General features: G+C 43.0%; 1 long non-coding RNA gene across 1 annotated transcript in view; it reads right to left on the bottom strand.

The window, feature by feature from the left end:
- LOC120518180 overlaps positions 1-21,167 on the bottom strand; it is a 35,929-nt gene extending 14,762 nt beyond the window's left edge. Inside the window, exon 1 of the long non-coding RNA XR_005631192.1 lies at positions 21,092-21,167. This is a non-coding gene — a long non-coding RNA (uncharacterized LOC120518180). The remainder of the gene's footprint in view (positions 1-21,091) is intronic.
- Positions 21,168-21,712: the final 545 nt, after the last annotated feature.

Here is a 21,712-nt window from a genome sequence, read left to right as displayed (position 1 = left end):
GTCAGCTGCACCTTCATGCTGCGAAGCTCCCACTCTACCACATCCCAGAGGTGTTCTACTAAATTCAGATCAGGAGACCGTTAAGGCAAGTGAACACCACTGAACCAGTTTGAGATATCTTTAGCTTTGTGACATGGTGCATTGCCATGCTGGAGACAGGCACTCGAAGATGGGTAAATTGTGGCAATGAAGTGATGCACCCGGTCAGCAGCAGTACTCTGGTAGGCTGTGGCATTCAAGCAATTATTGGTTGGTATTTAAAGACCCAAAATGTCCATCCATCCATCCATCCATCCTCTTCCGAATTTCTAGGTGCAGCCAGGGCGTTGAGGGGGTCCGGTTTGGTGGACTCAGGATTGGTGCTTTTTGCAGATGATGTTGTCCTGTTTGCGTCATCAGGCCGTGATCTTCATCTCTCTCGGGATCAGTTCACAGCTGAGTGTCAAGTGGCTGGGATGGGAATCAGCACCTCCAAATCCGACACCATGGTCCTCAGCCGAAAAAGGGTGGAGTGCCCTCTCAGGGTTGGTAGCAATATCCTGCTTCAGGTGGTGGAGTTCAAGTATCTTGGGGTCTTGTTCACGAGTGAGGGAAGAATAGAGCGGGAGATCGATAGGCGGATCGGTGCGGCGTCCGCAGTGATGCGGGCTCTACATCGGTCTGTCGTGGTGAAAAAGGAGCTGAGCCATAAGGCAAAGCTCTCAATTTACCAGTCGATCTACGTTCCTACCTTCACCTATGGTGATGAGCTATGGGTAGTGACCGAAAGAACGAGATCGCGAATACAAGCAGCTGAAATGAGTTTCCTCCGCAGGGTGTCTGGGCTTTCCCTTAAAGATAAGATGAGAACTCAGTCATCCAGGAGTGGCTAATAGTAGAGCCGCTGCTCGTCTGCATCGAGAGGAGTCAGATGAAGTGGCTCAGGCATCTGATCAGGATACCTCCTGGACACCTCCCTGGTGAGGTGTTACGGGGCACGTTCAACCGGGAGGAGTCTCCGGGGAAGACCCAGGACACGCTGGAGGGAATTTGTCTCCTGGCTGGTCTGGGAACGCCTTGGGATTCCCCCGGAAGAGCTAGAAGAAGAGGGAAGTCTGGGCATCTCTTCTCAAGGTGCTGCCCCCGCGACCCGTGAGACCCAAAATGTGCCAAGTAAAAATATCCCACCATTACAGCACCACCAGCAGCCTGGGCTATTAACTCAAGACACGTCTGGTGCATGGATTCATGCTGTTGGCTCCAAATTCAGGCCCTAACATCTGTGTACCTCAGGAGAAATCGAGATTCATCAGACAAGGTTCCATCTTTGGCAAGCCTGTGCCCACTGCAACCTCAGTTTTCTGTTCATGGCTGACAGGAGTGACCCAACGTGGTTTTCTTCTGCTGCAGCCCATCCGCCTCAAGGTTTGGTGTGTCGTGCATTCTGAGAAGCTTTTCTTATCTGAATGAGCTCATCCTTTCTGTGAGCTCGAACCACTCTGGCCATTCTCCTCTGAGAAGGTGTTTCCATCTGCTGAACTGTCACTCGCAGGATGTTTTTTGTTTTACTGAGTAAACTGTTTAGAGTGTTGTGTGTGAAAATCCCAGGAGGTCAGCTGGTCCAGAAATACTCAAACTGGCCAATCATGCCACAGCCAAGATCACATTTTTTTCACCATTCTGGTGCTTGATGTGAACATTAACTGCAGCTCCTGACCTGCTTCTGCACTGCTGTCACATGATTGGAGGATTAGATAATTGCATAGAGAAGCAGGTGTACAAGTATTCTTAATAATTTTCTCAATGATTGCATTTCACAGTGATGCCAGTGAAGTGTGATTTTTTATCAATCATCACTACTTTTAATCCATTAGTACAACAGCCATGGCTAAAACAGACAACATCCAGGTCTGTGGCCCTGGCTGCTCTTTAGTGGTCAGCTGACCTGTTCTCTGAGGTTTGGCCACAAGGACAAGTTTAAGGCAGAGGTCAATAGCAGCACAAAGCCAGGAGTCTCTCCTGCCAGCAGTGAGAACAAGGCAGAAGCAAACCCCGGATGGGATGCCAGTATTTCACATGTATCTTTGGGATTATCGGGAGGAAATCTATGCAAACATTGGGTCTGGATTTGAACCCAGGCCTTTGGCACCGTGAGACTGCAGCACTTACCTACGTGCCACCCCAGTTTACTTAACACATTGCCTTTCCCTTGAGCTGCACTGCTTTCTTGTCTGCTACGAGCGGTGGTCTCTTACTGACTCATCTGCAACTAACTGATCTTCAGTCTCTCGTAAACGTTTCTGCTAAGCCTTCTTGCAGGGATGGCAGATGGCTGAGATTTTGTTTTGCTAAGCCTGAAGAAGCAGGGGGCTCATCTTTGAACTCTTCAAGCTTGCCAGGCTTGGTGACTTTCCACAAGGAGACCCGTTTTCTAATGGGTGCTAAAGGGTTACGCATCTAAATGCCACAACACATTACACAACTTTTGCAGCAGACTTCATATCCATAATCAAAATGTGAACAAAGTGAAGGGGTGCGAATACTTTCCATGCCACCTTGACTGCAGCTTGCACCCCCTTGGGTCCCTGCTATCTCTCATACCTGAAGGCTTCCATGAGAGTTTATTTAATGAGAAAATTACCTTTGGCATGCTGGGAACCGCTCCCTGCCGGCACTTGTTAACATATTCTTCTGAAGATTTCAATGTCTTAGCTGTGCGTGTGTGTGTGTCAATGCCAGCATGGTTCCTCGTGGCATTTTTAAACTCTAAGTGCTCCCCAGCAGAGCCCTGCTGACTCGCTACTTTTACAAGACCTTGTGGCCACGTAGCAATTAGCATTTTCTTTTAACTTCTAGCACGCGGCTCAGCCCTCGTTTCTGCCGTGACATTCCAATAACTACTTTCTAGGAGCTGACTTGACAGGCAGAGCAGATTTCAAGCAAGAGAGGCTGGATACGCTGATTGTTCATCTGTAGGGAACCAGCAAGGTGACTTGTGTCCTCTCAGATGTTTACCCGTGGTGGCCACTTTCGACCAGCTCACGTGTCTGAGCTAACACAGAACTGCTTCTGGAGGCGTGAGAAAAGAGCAATTATTAGGAGCCGTCAACTTGCAAAGCCTTCCAACTGCTTGGTGTAACTGGTTTCTTGCACATGTGGGCATATGATTGTGATGATGTGCCTCATTCAATTGCATTTGAAATGATCCCTGTTTAAATCTGAGGAAGGAACTCTTCAGATGCCCCTTGTCCAACATTCCCCCTTAATGATGTATCATTTACAGAGTTGGATCTGCTAATTGGTGTCACTATCAGCCAAGAAGATGCTTACCCAGGCCTGGTATTGCTCTCTTTTTCTTTCTTGGCATCCTTAGACATTGCCTTTTAATGTTATTAGTCATATGAAATTGTCCATTGTTTGGGTACATGGCACCACAGAGGGCAACATTCATGGCTGTGGTGATGAAGCAGAAAGAACTTAACAGCGGCCAACTGCCTCACACAATCTGCTGCTCCATCAGGCTAATATAAAACTCATTTTGTTCAGATGGAAATATGGTGCCATAACAGCCCATTTCTCTGTGAATGTCAGCAAAACAAAGGAGGTCATTGATGACTTGAGAAAGAACAAAGGCAATCACACTCCACTCCAGATCAACGGCTCCGCCATCCACTTATTTACCAGCTTCAGGTTCATCGACCCTACGTAGAAGTGGGAAAGGATAATGAAGAGGAAGGAGGGATTTCTGGGTGTCTTTCGTAGTCTAACAACACCACCTTCATTCTCAAAAAGGTGCTGCAAAGGCTCATTTTCTGCATGAGGTTAAAGAACTTTGAGGTGGGAACCAAAACACCAGTGAACTTCTACCACTATTGATCGACAATATCCTGACTGGATGGGTCGCAGTGTTGTTTTGGTATCCTGACTTACCAGGATCTCAAACTACCCCAAAAGGATTGTCTGTACAGCTTCTAAAATCATAGGCAATGACCTTCCAGAGCTTCATACCATCTGCTCTACCAGATGTCTGAGGAGAACTGATCATTTCATCTCAGGTGGCAGCCATCCAGCTCATCCCCTCTTTTCACTTTTCTTGGTTGTACTTTGTTACCAGAACCTCACCACCTACTCTACCTGTTTCAGGGACAACTTCTTCTCCTAGACCATAAGCAGGGCCAAAGCCATCGTTAAGGATGCAGATCTTAAGATCATAAGGGGTGGGGGGGGACCCAGCCTCACAGGTTAGCTACCAAACAGTCAGTTGGTACACTAATAAGCTTGGCCTAGGGCGTAAAATAACTTGGCACTGGCACTGATTAATAAGGTCAGTGAACTCTTGGTAAGCTAAACTTACATGCCCTGTACTCTACCCACCTGACGACATAAGTCCCGGGTTCAAATAAAAGGTTTATTACAATTATAATACCTTAGAAAGGCTTCCTTGTATAAATGCCACAAGAATATGACAGTTCTCCCCTGTTGTTCCTCCACTCCACCCAGGTGAGCTTGGTCTGCCCTCCACCCCTGACTCCAAATTGCCTGGCTAAGGCAGGGTGGCTCCTTTAGTGGATGACCTGGGAGTACTTCCGGTGCCAGGGCATTACCTATCATGTAGAAGCCCCACAAAGTAGGAATCATGGATCCTTTCAGCACCTTCTGCTTCTGGCGGCCCCCCTCGGAACCCAACAGGGCTTCTCCACGTGACTACAGGTCCCAGCATGCACTGCAGATGTCCGTGTAAGAATCTTAACCCAAGGATGCTACCATCTAGTGTACAGGGGGATAATCGTCCGCTATAGTATATTGGCCTCGCAGCAGGGCAAGGATCATTGTTTTGTCCCTGTTGAGATGCCAGCATATCTACAGTGGCATCTCTTTCCAAGCTCCTGGTTAAGAAAAGGAACATCCTGTCTGTCTTCTGGCCCGCTGCATGGATCCGTGGTCCCTACTTTGCAAGGCTTCTGCCTGACCCAGAAGTTTCTAGTTCCTTGTCTCCTAACCAGGTAAGGCACTGGGAACCATCCCGACAGGAATGCCAGCCCATGCATGCCATCCGTTACACTGTACTGTAGATTACATGGGCACTGCCATCTCCAGTTTATTTTGTTCCTACTGTTTAAAACACTAGGTATGTCTGTACAGTTTGCACTTGCCGCCCTTATTTACTGTATTATTTATTTTCTGCTATTCTTATTTATTTATATATTATTGTCTTATTGCCTGTACATCCTTCCCTTCACTCTTGCAGTGAATGGGACAGTAACGATCTCCACTCTCTAATCTAATCTAGGAGGACTCAAACCTTCATTGCTCCCTGCTGAAAAGAGGGTCTCCTGGCACATCTTCTAGAACTGTGGACCCTGCTTATGATCTTTTTGGGGTACCATGTGTAACCACCCTCTAGTGCAGGGGTGCTCGACTCTCCGGCCTTGGATGCCCGCAGTAGCTGCAGGATTTTGCTTTGCTTCATTTACTCCTAAAACTCTGGGCTTAGTCTTAGTTTTACATAACCTTTTTGTTACAATTCAGGACCCTTAATTGCCTGTTTTAGTTTTAAACTTCTTTAGTTTAAAAGTTTTTAGTTGTTGCCAGTTTTCTTAGCCAGCATGAGGTGCACGTGACAAAGGAGCCACCAGCTCTCCAGTTAACTTGTTTCCATTTAAACCTATGTACCTGCATCACGAAGTATCAGCGTTACTAAAATGTTTTGAAACAAATGAGAAGGGAAAGACCACAAAACACATGGATAAAGTAATCAGGAAATGAAAAACATTTGTCTTGGAAGAACAAAAGCGCTAAGAAGCCATAGAATTAAATACCAAGTTTCATTATCTGCTAGGCTTGGCGTTGTCACCCACGTGCCCATGGCAGGGCAGCTAAAGGGCTCAAAAGAGTGGTAATTCCATGCCAGACCAGGGGGTGGCAGCGTGCACTGATTCTTCCTCTTTTTCAGGAATTTCCGCCTGGGCCCGATGACATCACTTCTAGTTCCCGTCCAGATGATGTCGTTTTCCCCTGTCCGGCTGCCATGTTTTTCTGTTGCCTAACTTCTGTTTTGGACTCAAGTCTGCCAAGTCCTATTTCTTATAGTTTGTCTTTTTTTGCCAAACCAGTTTCCAAGCATACAGGGTGGCTGCCTCAAACCTTTTTGTGGTGTCTTGTGCATCCTTTTACTGCATCTAATTACGAAACTGGTTGGAATGAAAACCTGCAGCCACTGTGGACACCCTGGACCCCCTGCCTTCCCACTCTTGCATGTCAAGATGCTTTCTATTCCACTCTTTTTCTCTTTCTGTTTGTCTCTTATAACACAACCCATCAACACAAAGTGGCAGAAGACATTTTGATCGTCCAGACTCTCAACCTCAGATCGTCAACCTCTACCTCCATACTACAGGTTTATAATGAAGGGTCATTTTGACAGACGCCACATGAAATGGAACTGACCTTTTGTAAGAGCACACTGTACACTTGTCCATTTCTGGCACTCCAGGTAACCTTGAAGCATCGGTTTGTCTGCCTTATCGTTTTTCCTTTTTTTTTTTCTTCCAGAGCCCACAGTTGGGCAGCTGACATACCACAGGTTGCCTTGACAACAAGCGTTGGAATAAGATGTTGTGGCAGTAGTTGAAATAATGATATCAACATCTTAGCTAAAGAGGCCTTGGAGAGGAGCCAGTCGGGCCAGCCGGGCAGATCTGCTCAAAGCATCCTTGGGCGACACATGATTAGGAGAAGAGTCCACGGCAAATAAACACCTCTGGGCGCCTGGAGCCAAAAGGGATGGGCTGACTGCCGACAACCGGACCACCTTGAGCCAGGACCCCGATGTGGTACATGTGGCGTTGTTTTTAATTTAATTTGTAGAATCCTTAGTACATCCTCAGGGATCTTCCAGATAATTTTAAAGGAAGAGATTACAACATCCACTTGTTCCAAGTTTATATTTTACACGGAATGTTCTGGAAGCCGGCAGTATAATGCACTGTCGCGTTGTCCAGCGAGACTTAAATTTTAAACCGAATATTATGGACATTCCAAATAATAAACAGAATGTTCTGTTACCCTGTCCAGCCTAATTTATATATTAGTCGGAATATTCTGGAAGCAGGCAGTAATGTGCACTGTTGCACTTTCCAGCCTGATTTATATATTAATCGGAATAATCTGGAAGCTGGCAGTACAATGTACTGTTGCACTTTTAATCAGAATATTCTAGAAGAGGGCAGTCCAATAAATTGTTGAAATGTCCAACCTGATTTATATTTCATTTGGAATATTCTGGAATCTGGCTATACAGTGTACAGCCAAATTTATATTTTAATCGGAACATTCAGGAAGCCAGAAGTACATCAAATGTTAATTTAAATCATAATATTCTGGAAGTGGGCAATACAATAAACTGTTGCATTGGCCAGTATGATTTATATTTTACTCAAAATATTCTGGACGCTGGCAGTACAGTGTACGGCCAAATTTATATTTTAATTGGAATATTCTGGAAGTGGGCAGTACAACGCACTGTAGCACTTTTAATCAGAATATTCTAGAAGCAGGCAGTACTATAAACTGTTGTCCAATCTGATTTACATTTCATCTAGAAAATTCTAGAATCTGGCCATACAGTGTACAGCCAAATTTATATTTTAATCAGAACATTCTGGAAGCTGGCAGTACAATGTACGGCCAAATTTATATTTTAATTTGAATATTCTGGAAGCTGGCAGTACAATGTACTGTTGCACTTTTAATCAGAATATTCTAGAAGAGGGCAGTACAATAAATTGTTGAAATGTCCAACCTGATTTATATTTCATTTGGAATATTCTGGAATCTGGCTATACAGTGTACAGCCAAATTTATATTTTAATCAGAACATTCTGAAGGCTGGCAGTACAATGTACAGCCAAATTTATATTTTAATTGGAATATTCTGGAAGTGGGCAGTACAATGCACTGTAGCACTTTTAATCAGAATATTCTAGAAGCAGGCAGTACTATAAACTGTTGTCCAATCTGATTTACATTTCATCTAGAATATTCTAGAATCTGGCCATACAGTGTACAGCCAAATTTATTTTTTAATCAGAACATTCTGAAAGCCAGAAGTACATCAAATGTAAATTTTAATCATAATATTCTGGAAGTGGGCAATGCAATAAACTGTTGCACTGGCCAGTGTGATTTATATTTTACTCAAAATTTTCTGGATGCTGGCAGTACAGTGTACAGCCAAATTTATATTTTAATCAGAATATTCTGGAAAGCAGTAGTACAGTGCACTGTTGCACTTTTAATCAGAATAATCTGGAAATGGGGAATACAATAAACTGTTGAAATGTCCAACCTGATTTATATTTTATTTGAAATATTCTGGAAGCTGACAATACAGTGTACAGACAGATTAATATATTAATTTAAATATTCAGGAAGCGGGAAATGCAATAAACTGTTGCACTGTCCAGCCTCATTTATATCTTAATCAGAATATTCTGGAAGCCGGCAGAACAGTGCAATGTTGCACTTTTAAACAGAATATTCTGGAAGTGGGCAGTACAATAAATTGTTGAAATGTCCAACCTGATTTACATTTTAATTGGAATATTCTGGAAAGCTGCCAATACAGTGTACAGCCAAATTTATATTTTAATCGGAACATTCTGGAAGCCAGCAGTACGCCAAATTTAAATTTTAATCGTAATATTCTGGAAGCCATCAGTACAGTGTACTGTTGCACTTTTAATCAGAATATTCTGGAAGTGGGCAGTCCAATAAACTGTTGCAGTGACCATCCTGATTTATATTTTAATTGGAATATTCTGGAAGCCCACTGTGCAGTGCACTGCTGCGCTGTCCAGCCAGACTAATAATTTTGTTTCCTAAAGAGAGTTTTATAACAGAATGAGAGTTTGTCTGCATAAGCAGGTTGTTATTTGTACATCAAGCAGTTAAAATGACATTGCTGTCACATTCAGGAAGTCGTGAAGTCTCTTTGAATAAACATTGACATCCTCGTAGAGAGTTCCCTTACAAGTTTAAATTATATTATTGTCTAACAGGGAACTTCTAAGGCCAAATTTCCATTCTCATATTCACAGGTTGCTGCTAGCAAAATAATTTTCCTTATCTACTTATTTAAGGTACCTACTGCCTAAAATTACATTTTTTGTTGCCGCACATTCAAGTTTAAAATTTCACATTTCCACCCAATTAGAGGTTTCAGAGTATGGAGACGTCAAATATCCAAGGAAAAACTTTAACAAACGTATTGAATGCTTTGGAAATTACAGTCATATGAAAACGTTTGGGAACCCCTCTCAACCTGCATAATAATGTACTCTACTTTCAACAAAAAAAGATAACAGTGGTATGTCTTTCATTTCCTAGGAACATCTGAGCACTGGGGTGTTTTCCGAACAAAGATTTTTAGTGAAGTAGTATTTAGTCGTATGAAATTAAATCAAATGTGAAAAACTAACTGTGCACAAATGTGGGTCCCCTTGTCATTTTGCTGACTTGAATGCCTGTCACTGCTCAATGCTGATTACTTGTAACACCAAATTGGTTGGATTATCTCATTAAGCCTTGAACTTCATAGACAGGGGTGTCCAATCATGAGAAGATATTTAAGGTGGTCAATTGCAAGTTGTGCTTCCCTGCTCTCCTCTGAAGAGTGACAGACAGCATGGGATCCTCAAAGCAACTCTAAAAAGATCTGAAAACAAAGATTGTTGAGTCTCGTGGTTTAGGGGAAGGCTACAAAAAGCTACCTCAGAGGTTTAAACTGTCAGTTTCAACTGTAAGGAATATAATCAGGAAATGGAAGGCCACAGGCACAGTTGCTGTTAAACCCTGCAGGTCTAGCAGGCCGAGATAAATACAGGAGCGGCATATGCGCTGGATTGTGAGAATGGTTACAGACAACCCGCAGATCACCTCCAAAGACCTGCAAGAACATCTCACTGCAGATGGTGTATCTGTACATCGTTCTACAATTCAGCACAATTTGCACAAACAACATCAGTATGGCAGGGTGATGAGAAAGAAGCCCTTTCTGCACTCACGCCACAAACAGAGTCGCTTGATGTATGCAGATGCTCATTTAGACAAGCCAGATTCATTTTGGAACAAAGTGCTTTGGACTGATGAGACACAAATTGAGTTATTTGGTCATAAGAAAAACAACTTTTCATGGCAGAAGAAGAACACCGCATTCCAAGAAAAACACCTGCTAGCTACTGTCAAATTTGGTGGAGGCTCCATCATGCTGTGGGGTTGTGTGGCTAGTTCAGGGACTGGGGTCCTTGTTAAAGTCGAGGGTTGGATGAATTCAACCCAATATCAACAAATTCTTCAGGATAATGTTCAAGCATCAGTCACAAAGTTGAAGTTACGCAGGGGTTGGATATTCCAACAAGACAATGACCCAAAACACAGTTCGAAATCTACAAAGGCATTCATGCAGAGGGAGAAGTACAATGTTCTGGAATGGCCGTCACAGTCCCCTGACTTGAATATCATCGAAAATCTATGGGATGATTTGAAGCAGGCTGTCCATGCTCAGCAGCCATCAAATTGAACTGAACTGGAGAGATTTTGTATGGAAGAATGGTCAAAATACCTCCATCCAGAATCCAGACACTCATCAAAGGCTACAGGAGACGTCTGGAGCCTCAAAGGAGCAAAAGGAGGCTCAACTAAGTATTGATGTCATATCTCTGTTGGGGTGCCCACATTTATTGACCTGTCTAATTTTGTTATGATGCATGTTGCATATTTTCTGTTAATCCAATAAACTCAGTGTCACTGCTGAAATACTACTGTCTCCATAAGGCATGTCAGATATTAAAAGGAAGTTGATACTTTGAAAGCTCAGCCAATGATAAGCAAAAATCCCAAGAATTAAGAGGGGTTCCCAAACTTTTTCATATGACTGTATCTGCATACTGTTTGTGTTGCTGTTTTATTTTCTCTATGGGTGAGGCTGTTGCCATGATGCCCAGTCAATAGGGCATGTGGTCATATGGGTTGCACTATCTGTAATACGACGAATTTAAAGATCCCCACCAGCATTTATTTCCTATCCAAGTTGGTGTATATTTACTAATAAACTTCATGTGCAATTGTTTTTTTTTTTTATTTTTTTGCTTCAACTTTTGAGTAAGATTTTTGGGTTTCGTTTTTGGGTCTGGTAAGAGTGCACTCTGGTTTTTTGGCAAAGATTTTTGACCACATTGTATTATTCTTATTCTCTTCAATATAGTACTCTCTACTCTAAAAGAGGATTAACAGTGTACAAAAATGTTAGGAAGATTTGCTGACGAGGGTATCCTCTGTGAAAATTTACACATGGATATTTCCTATTTAAGAAGCTCCACGTTCTTTCCGCACTCTCTAATTTTGGGAAAAAACTTTTTTCCTTTAGCTGCCCTTTCATGTGTTGATGGATGTTAATCTTTCCATGCCAGTATGACCTGTGATATACAGTAATGGGGATACTGCTGAGACTTTATATACCATCTCTTCTGGATTACTAAAGAATGAAAATGACCAGGACATGAAACTCATCAGGCCATGCTAACGTCAAGACAGAATGTTAAACTGATCTGCCATCGTCAATGAGTCCAATTATTAAAACTCAAAGACTGAAAAACAGAGCTAGTGTTCTTACAGGAAGTCAATAACAAAAAGATTTAATTTTACTTGTAACTCTAAGGAATGATCCGTAATCTCGGACACCCAAGAAATGCCTATAGAGTAGCTTCAATTTTGTTTTTTATTTCTAATTAATTCAGGCCACAGATCTCTTTTCACATTGGCATTTAACTCTTTTTCTATTGATCAGAGCCTAAAAAAATCAAATTAAATCTGCTGTGATTCAATTAATGCATAATGTTAAATATGTGAAAACTTCCAAGGTGGTACAAGTCAGGTCTCTTTAGGGGTGAGAACAATAATGAAAAGAAGAGGTCAAGGGTCAATAATACAGAATGGGAAAATTAAGATCAAAAAGTTTGGAAAAAAAACATGAAGATTTCAACAGAAGTTTATAATTCCAATCATGAGAGGCTGACATAAATAATGGAGCAAAAGTAAACAGCTGCAAGTGTGAGGAGTCACACCCCAGATGGCAGAGATGGCATCAACAGGATGTAAAATACTCAAACTATTGAGTAAAAGAATTAGCACACACAGTCAACATGAAATCAGAGTCAGGTTTTTACTCTTTTGTGATAACCTGATATTCTGCTCTTTAGAGAACTTGATACTTATTTTTGTCTGAGAAATGTCCACGATTTCATCTGCCTTCACTATTCCTGATGTGCCTGCTAAGTGATCCTCAAAAATCTGTCTTTTCTCTAACTCATCTCCTGGCAATGTTGTTTAGACTTCTAGGAGATGAAGCCAGGCCATGCTGCTGAGCCTGCTGGGACATGAATTGCTCCATTGACTCTAGGAATACGCCTACATGGGTCAGCTAAGCATCTCCAAACTGATGTAATAAGCCTAAAATGTCTTCATATCTAAGGCAGCACTACAGCCCCTCTAGTATCTTTGAGTCAAGAGTTCCAGTGGTTAACAGTTTCAATCCAGGGGTCATTACTATTACTATTACCCAAAAGGTACATAAAGTGGAAAAAGTGAATTGGGAAGTGAAAATGTAGCTGATCAACCTCAGTAAACTTCCATGATTATCACTTAAGCATAAGTTTAGCATTTTATCACTTACTTACTTATGCCTGATGCCCCACTTGGCATCTCCGTCTTGCGCAAAGTCTCTTCAATTGTCTCCAGGTGTGGCCCCATCCTTTCAGCATCTGCTTCCTGATAGCATCACCACGTGCTTCTTGACCAGTTTCTTTTCCTCTTTTACTGGGGATTCCATGCCTTATGATGGTAGAGAGTGGTTTATGTGCCCAATCAACCTTCAATTTCACTGAAGGATCTCTTCTTCTACTGGCTTCTGCCACAATTCTTGTTTGTTGATGGTATCAGGCGAATGAATCTGGAGGATCTTTCTCAGACAGGTGTTAATAAATGTCTAAACCTTTTTTCTGGTAGTGGCAGTGTTTCAGCTCGGTCGAGTGGGTCTAACTTCATCTTGGAACTGAACAGTCTGATCTTGATGGAATTGAACAGGTCTCTGTAGATTCACCAGACATTCTTCGGTGGGAGGAAAACTGCCCTTCCTTTGCCGGTACTGGCTCTAACATTGGCATCCATAGCATACTGTCTGTCAACGATGCTTTCCACCTCTTCTAGCACTTCACCTTCCAACAGGATGAGGGATATACTTACAGATATTTTGAGTTTTATATAATATTTTTTCAGCTTCTATAAAAAAGCTGAATTTCCCCTTCTATCTATCTATCTATCTATCTACAGTATCTATCTATCTATCTATCTATCTATCTATCTATCTATCTATCTATCTATCTATCTATCTATCTATCTATCTATCTATCTATCTATTGTGGCAGGCAACTGGGGGCTGTACTCAGCCAGGACACCGAGAAGGACCAGGACAGGGACTATACCTCCCCTGGACCACGAGAGGGCAGCCACCCTTGTTTGTCTGGGGGCCACGGGAATTGAGCATGGAAGCTCAACCTTATAGGTGCCCATGGCCACCGCCTGGGGGTGCCCTGAAGACTTTGCAGCCCTGGACGTCAGGACTTCCGCCACACCCGGAGGTGCTGGCGGAAGGATTACTGGGGACACCCGGAGTGCTTCTGGGTGCTTGTGCGGCACTTCCACCACACCAGAAAGTGCCGCAGGAAACTCGTCAGAGGGCACCTGGAACACATCCAGGTGGACATAAAAGGGGCTGCCTCCCTCCAGTCAGGAGCTGGAGTCAAGTGCTGGAGTAGGATGAAGCTCCAGTGGATGGAAGAGAGGTGGCCCACGGACATTGAAAGGCCTGAGTAAGGGTGTTTGGTGCGGGAAGCACTGTGTGTGTGTGGGATTTGTGTCTTGGGGGACTTGGTCTTTATTAAACGTGTGTGATTTAAGAACTGCCGGTGTCAGTCTGTTTGTGTCCAGGCTGAACTTCTCACACTATCTATCTATCTATCTATCTATCTATCTATCTATCTATCTATCTATCTATCTATCTATCTATCTATCTATCTATCTATCTATCTATCTATCTATCTATCTATCTCAACTCCTGTTTAGCACATCTCTTTCTCATCTTCAGTGGAGGCTGACTGGACAGTAAATGTGGCCCTCTTCATTACCCAGTGAAGAATGGGCTAATTTTCTTACTGAGGCCTACAGGGACACAAGTCTATGTCGCCGTCTTCCTTTCATTCACTCACTGTAGTTTCAGTCTGGCAGACTGATGCAGTGGTTAAAACAGCTGCTAGCTGCATGGTCCTCTGTCCAAATCTTGCTAAGGTAACTGTGAGTGGAGTTGGCACCTTCCACTTTTGTCCTCTTTGGCTTCCACTAACCTCTCAAATACATCCAACTTATGCTTGCTGGGGTTTTTATTTTTTTTGTGAGCAGGGTTGCCTTGCAGTGTAGTGGCATCCCACCCAGAGTTGTCTCCCGAGTAACACCTTAATTCATTTGGATGGACCCAGGTCAGCTCATGGATGACTGGACACTAGGAAGGTTCGCCTTGTATTTCTCTTCATACCGCTCACGCTAGACAGGTGTCTCTTACTTTTCAGGTTTTGTTTGTGGCACATACTATAGAATTAATATTTGTGAGTACCCCCTGAGTGTTTGTGTGGTCTCAGTGTTTTCAGTCCAGTCTGTAATTCAATCAGCTTTCAGACGCTGACCAAGACAGACTGCCTCGGTGACCCCCAGGTTCAGGGGTGGGAGTTAAATCAAGTGAAAGAATAAGAAGCTTGACTGGCATGACACATACAGATTTTTCCTTGAGTTCCCTAAACTGCCATGAAACTCACTAATTTAATTTTTTTTTTCCTACGACAGATGAGCTACAGTGTCTTTTTCCTAAGCAGTCCATGGCATTTAGAAATAATCAGTGCCTAATTGCCTTTAACCGAGTTTAAGTGGTGAGGTTCTCGGGTTTCCCTTACTGCTCCTGGCTCGGCATATCAAGTCCTTAACAAAGAAAAGCCCTTCAAGCGTTTCCTCGGCTCCTCCTTGCGCGCCATTCCGGCAACCTCGGGAAAAGGTTTCAGTGTGTGACGGCTAACCCCCTGGGAGTCGCAACATGAAGAGCGCCGTGCCTCAGCCCTCCATGAAGGGGCCAATATGTGAACCGATAACTGCTGTCTCCGAGCGGCTTGTAATTTCAGACAGACATTTATTAATGGCTTACAGATACCAGTGTGGCTCACCTCTGCCTTGGAAAACACAACAATGGCCCTCCTTTTCTGTTTCATGGAGTTCGTGTTACGACATCCACACTTTTGCTGGAGCCGACTTGTTGAAAAAAAAAAAAAGAGATGAGACGCCGGCATCGCTGCACTCCTGCCACTGTTTTGTCTACATCTCTGTGGCAGGGAAAGTTTACAGACTTTCTTTATCTCCGTTGAAGCTCTTAATTTTCCAGGTCGGGAAGAAATATAAATCAGTTCAGGAAATACATCAGAGTGTCAATAATCCACATTTCTTTCAATTGAACTTTACCAGTCATTTCCAGTTTATTTTTCAATGTCTCTACGAGGTGTTCCCTGGGCCAGTCAAGGCTGTTGAACCTACTGAGCACCTTTCATAGGATTTTAGTTACTGCTCAGTTCATATCACTTCTTTTACAATGTGAGTAGTAACAGCAAACCCATTGGAGAAGGCTGAACTGCCAGTATTATGATTTATAGTCCAGTGCTGTACCAGTAGGGGGCAACACTACCTGACTAGAAAACTTTAATATAACCTCACATGGCCAATGTAGTCTCAAAATACTTTACAGTTAGAATACAATTTAGTGTTTCACCAGCAGGGGGCAACAGTACCTGACTAGAAAACTTTACTGTAATCTTTCATAGTTAATGCAGTCTCAAAATACTTTACTATCTATATATATAATTCACTAAGCAGCCGACCATGGCACGCAAGACAGACCATGGGATATGCAAGACAGAGCCCCGCCCGCCAACTCTAACCCTCCTCTCGCGTCATGGGATATGCACGACAGAGCCCCGCCCACCAAGTCTAACCCTCCTCCCACGTCCACCCTCGCTCTCGAGGCATGCACACTGCCTGCCCATGTTCCCTCACGCAACACCTCACCACCTCAGTCGCTTTCGTCTCTGGTACAGTCCACATGCACCTCTGAGCCACATTGACTTTTCATTGTTCTTTTCGGTTCTGGCTGCTTTTCTGTATACTAAGTCGACCATGGCACACAAGACAGAGACCATGGCATAGGAATATGCACGACAGAGGCCCACCCGCCAAGTCTAACACGCTGCATACAACGATTCCCATCCGCGACAAACATGCTTCTTCTTAGATGGTCCTGCCGGAACAGGGAAAACTTTTGTCTACAAAAACCTGATTCATACCATACTAAGAGCATAGTGTTTTAGTTGGCTTGCCCGCCTGCCTGTCCGCCTGACTGTTACCAGCATTCACCGCAATGTACTGGAGTGTAAAACTATCTCAGCTGCTACCTCACAAACTGTCCTAATTCCCTGGATTTCCCTGACCCCATAAGATTAAAATTTGCCTTTTATTTTTACACGCAGACAATTTCCTGACCCCATCAGATTCAAATTTGCCTTTTACTTTTACACGCAATTTCCTGTTAGATTAGCCTTTGCAATGACAATTAATAAGGCACAGGGCCAAACTTTCAAAAAGATATGCGTGTATCTACCAAAACCAGTTTTCAGTCATGGACAATTGTATGTTGCTCTCTCCAGAGTTCCATCTTTTCATTCACTCACAGTCGTATCCTCAAACCCACCCCATTTGGACAACTGTGTCTTTCAGGATGTGTTCACCCATCAATAAATCATTATGAGGCGTATGCTACGCCGCAGAGTGGCTAGTTTGGATATAATTCACTGTTTTATTAGTAGGGGGCAACACAACCCGATTAGAAAAGTTTACTATAACCTTACATGGGTTAATGCTATCTAAGAATACTTTAAAGTTTGGATATAATTCAGTGTTTTACCAGTAGGGGGCAACACTACCTGACAAGAAAACTTTAGTATAAGCTTTCATAGTTACTGATATCTCCAAATGCTATGCAGTTAGAATATAATCCAGTGTTTTACCAGTAGGAGGCAGCAGTATCTAACTAGAAAACTTCACTATAACCTTACAAGGCTAATGTAGTCTCAAAATGCTTTACAGTTAGAATATAATTCTGCGTTTTACCAATAGGGGACAACACTACCTGATTAGACAACTTTACCCTAAACTTACCCAATGCAGTCTCCAAATGCTTTACAGTGAGAATTCTATTCAGTGTTTTACCAGTAAGGGTCGGTGTTGGCAGCACTACCAGACTAGAAAGCTTTCCTAAGAACATTCATTGTGTCACACATGCGATGTCTGAGGGTCACCTTCTGTGCTCTTCCAAGGTAAGCAATATCAGTCTGGGACAAGAGAAGATGTAGCTAACTGGATTGTCTTTTTCTGCATAAATCACGAATTTGAACCCCAGCCAAAGGAGAAGCCCTGGGTGAGACATGCTGCCTGAGGTGTAAAGGCTTCAAAATCTCAGAACAAAAAAATAGCAAGTCACAAAAAATTGGTAAAGACCAAGCATCACAACACTAGAGTTGAAATTTTTAAAATCCAAACATCAAAATGAAAATGCAGGCGGTGTAGCAGTTGTGGTGATGCTAAGATTCAAACTGTCGGAAGGACGGTGATTTATTTATTTTATGGTGATGACACTAGGAATGCATTTATCCTTCACCTGGCTCGCAAAGACACTCAGTCACAGAGACATAGTTATTGGACAAATAAATTGACAATTAATAATGAAATATATTAATCAAATGAAGAAAAAAAAGAGCATGCAATATAACAAAAACACGTCTGTAAAAGGACCGCCCCAAATTTCCAACGGTGATTATAACACAGCTCAACAACAATAAACACTAACGACAAAGTTCAATGTAGCAGAGGCAGTTGACGATGGATGGAGAGTGGAAAATCCTGTGAACGGTTCACTGTAAGCAATGTAAAGTTTGTCCTACCAGTTTCCTGATGTGGTGTGGGATGAGGTGACTGGACTGGAAACACTCCCCCCAATGAAGACATATCCAATCTATACAAACACATGAGCAGGCGGGCACGAGACAGACCATCCATCCAGACAGGAACAGTAATCCGAATGCGTTAAACAGCGTTTTAACAGACATACGAATGATTGTGATCTCTTGGCATCTTGCCGGTTTACATCAACCTGCAGCTGAGGTGCCAGTCACAGTAGATGGTAAACTTCATGAGAATGTAGAATTTGCTCACTTGAGATGCAATGTTTGTATCACAACCAGTGAAGATATGAGGACAGGATTAAGGAAAGTTCACAGCGCTTTTGCCAGACTCCAGTCCATCTGAAGATCAAAGCCTACAGACTGCAGGGTAAGACTCGACTGCTTAACAGGAACGTGAAGATCGTATGGTGCAGAATGCTGGAATGTAACTCAAAGTGACATGAGATGTCTTGATGTCTTCCAAAAATGGCTGTCTGAAAAAGATCTGCGGGATATTCTGTCCTCATGATGGTGAGTTCTATAAGAAGGCCAAAGGCTTGAGTGGAGCACTTGATCAAATGAGATAAATTGGGCATGTGTTAAAAATGGTTCAAGAGCGTATTCCAAAACCGGCTCTCAGATTGACTCTATCTGGAATAAGGAAGTGAGGACGGCCAAAAACAACTTGGTGGCTAAGAATATCATCTGAACTGAAGGAGGTGAAACCTCACCTGGGGTGAGGCTCAGCATGTTGCCAAAGATGGCATCAGATGGAAACATGTAATCTCAGGTGTATTTCCCAGTCGGGACAAACAAGACTAGTAGTAGAATACATTTATAACATTTTGAGATAATGTTTACAGTGTGTTGTGGTGTGAAATTTTGCATATAAATTGATAAATATTTTGGATGTTTTTATTTGTATGGTTAAGTACCCTTGCCCCCTTTTAGGAATGAGTCTTTGTAATTTTACGACAGGATTGGGGGAAATGTTTCTCTGCAGGACTCTCAATTAACCCCCACAGGAAAGCCAAACTGCCTAGCTGGCAAGCTTCACCTTAACAAATGGTTTTGGGGCAGGTGTGAAGGTATTATATGCCCCATTAGTCTGAAGTATGGCTGTCTGGAATTGACTTGTATCAGAAGCCTTTAAGTACCATGACATCCTATTGGCTGTAGGGTTTGGACAGAGGATCTATAAATTTTCTTGCTTCACCGTTCTCTCTTACAAACATCTAATGAAAGAACATCTCACACACCATTAACTGAAAAGGACAACACAATGAAGAGCACAGCTCGGCAGCCATATTGAGACAGACATGTGGCCTGTTCTGAAGAAAGTTGACCAAAAATGAAGACTTAACTAGAGACATCTTAAGTAACTAACACGTCTGTGTGCCGCCTGAAACTACACATCAGCATTTATCAGGATGTATGGTTGCCAATATTCAAATGAACTTTGCATATTTTTATTATTTATGAATTTTATCAATAATACATTATTTAAATTGTAACTTAACTCCTGCTTGTCTTTTCCTACATCTAATTGCCTGAGGTTATAAATGTAGAAGGGAAGGTGGGGAGACGTTATATGGTACAACACCTTCAAAACAGTGGTAAGTCTGTTAGATTTGAGACATTCTTACAAAGGCTACATATTAATAATACATAAGGGTAAAGTAGAGTAATATATTACTCTGCCAAGACAAAACACAGTGGAAGTAAAGTTTGCCGACCAGACACTGTAGCCATTGTAGACTGAGGTGCCAACTATGAATCAACAGTCACATAACTAGACAGCATTCTGTTGTTACTGTAAACTAGACCTGTGGAAGCATTCAGTACCTTTAGAATGGCATCCACTTTATAAAGATCCTATAAAAAACAAGGTTACTAGGCAAGCAACAAGCACACAGTGGCTGAGATGTCACACATTATTGACTTCATATATGACCCTAAATGTGTCACCTGCCCATCAGGACAGGTCAATCCCCCTGAAGCTAAGTGTGCTTGGGCCCAACCAAAGCTTGGACGGGAGACTGTCTAGGAACAGCTTGGGTTGCTGTTGGTGAGGCCAGCAGGGGCGCTTAACCTGGGAGCTGTGTAATAAGGGGTCACTTGGCTGTTAAAAATGGGGCCAAAGCTTGGACGGGAGACTGTCTAGGAACAGCTTGGGTTGCTGTTGGTGAGGCCAGCAGGGGCGCTTAACCTGGGAGCTGTGTAATAAGGGGTCACTTGGCTGTTAAAAATGGGGCCATCCTTCGGATGAGACGTAAAACCGAGGTCCTAACTCTCTGTGGTCATTAAAGTTCCTTGGGCTTCTTTTCGAAAAGAGTATGGTGTATTCTGATTGACCCTAACCCTAAGCCTAACTCTAATTGTCCCATTTCTTATTGGCTAACTGTGAATTACTGGTACAATAATGGCTGCCATCGTCCAGGTGGTTGCTTCACATTGGCAGTGGAAGAAGTGGTTCCCCTTTGCTTATGAAACCCACTTTGAGAAGCGCTATATAAATGTCAAGTCAAGTCAAGTTGGGGAGCATGCACTGGTACACAACAAAACAACTCGGGATCCCGTTTGGCAACCCCTCAGGCAGACACGTGGTCCAGTCCAACCCTTTGGAAATGACCCTCTATCTGCCGCAGCCAGGTGTTACGTGGGCGACCCCTTGGCCTGGTTCAGCCACTCGGGTCCCCAGCAATGAGGATCCTGGGAATCTGATCACTCTCGGGCCACATGGCTGTAGTGCCATAACTGATGCCCCCTTCACAATGCAGGTAATGTGCCTCATTCAGGACTCCATGAGCAACACAAAGTCAAACCTGCGGTACTCAAGGACATTACATAAAAATGTAATTAGTTAATTATTAAAGACTCACATCGTCATGCTGCACATTACAGTTCCTTGAAGTGGCGTCTAGTGTAGCGCCACACATGAGCGTGTGTCGCAGTCCTGGACTGGTTCTTACCTCGCATCCAGCGTTATTAGAATCGACTCCAGTTCCATGAATTTAAACGTCTTTGGATGAGTATTTATTTCCACAATTGTTTCCGCTGCACGATAGCATTCTGTATTCATAGAAGAAAAGAAAAAAAAAAAACATTGAGGGAATGCCAGTGCAACGCAAGACTTTTTTTCTTGTTGTTTTCCTCCGGTAAAAGTAGCGGATAATAAAAGGCCAATCAGCCTCCCCCATCTGCTGTTTGGACGTTCGTTCGCCTTGATTTCCTGTGATCTCTCTTGCAGGGAAATTTCGAGCTCTTTTGTGCGCTGCGTTGAGCCACGAAACACAATTAATGACTGTTATTTGGAGGGAAATTAAATATTCATGATCAGTCAGGACGCTGAAAGGAAAATTGTCATGAGTTATTGTATCAGTGTTCGGCCTCACCTGTGATTATGTTACAGATTTGGCATTTTAAAAGTTACAATTACCAAGTAGGTATTATTTAGAAGGCAGTGAATCAGCTTCAAGCCGCACGACTTGTTTTACGGAGGGCAACCGGGTTCTTCCCATAGAGACAGCCTCAGAGTGCCACACTCTAGATGCGATACTTGAGCAAAAAACTGCACAATGGCATGCGAGTGC

The sequence above is a fragment of the Polypterus senegalus genome, chromosome 17, assembly GCF_016835505.1.
Source record: "Polypterus senegalus isolate Bchr_013 chromosome 17, ASM1683550v1, whole genome shotgun sequence".
In the NCBI taxonomy this organism is placed as follows: domain Eukaryota; kingdom Metazoa; phylum Chordata; class Cladistia; order Polypteriformes; family Polypteridae; genus Polypterus; species Polypterus senegalus.
The sequence above is the reverse complement of the archived record's forward strand: the minus strand, read 5'-3'. Positions and strand labels throughout refer to the sequence as shown.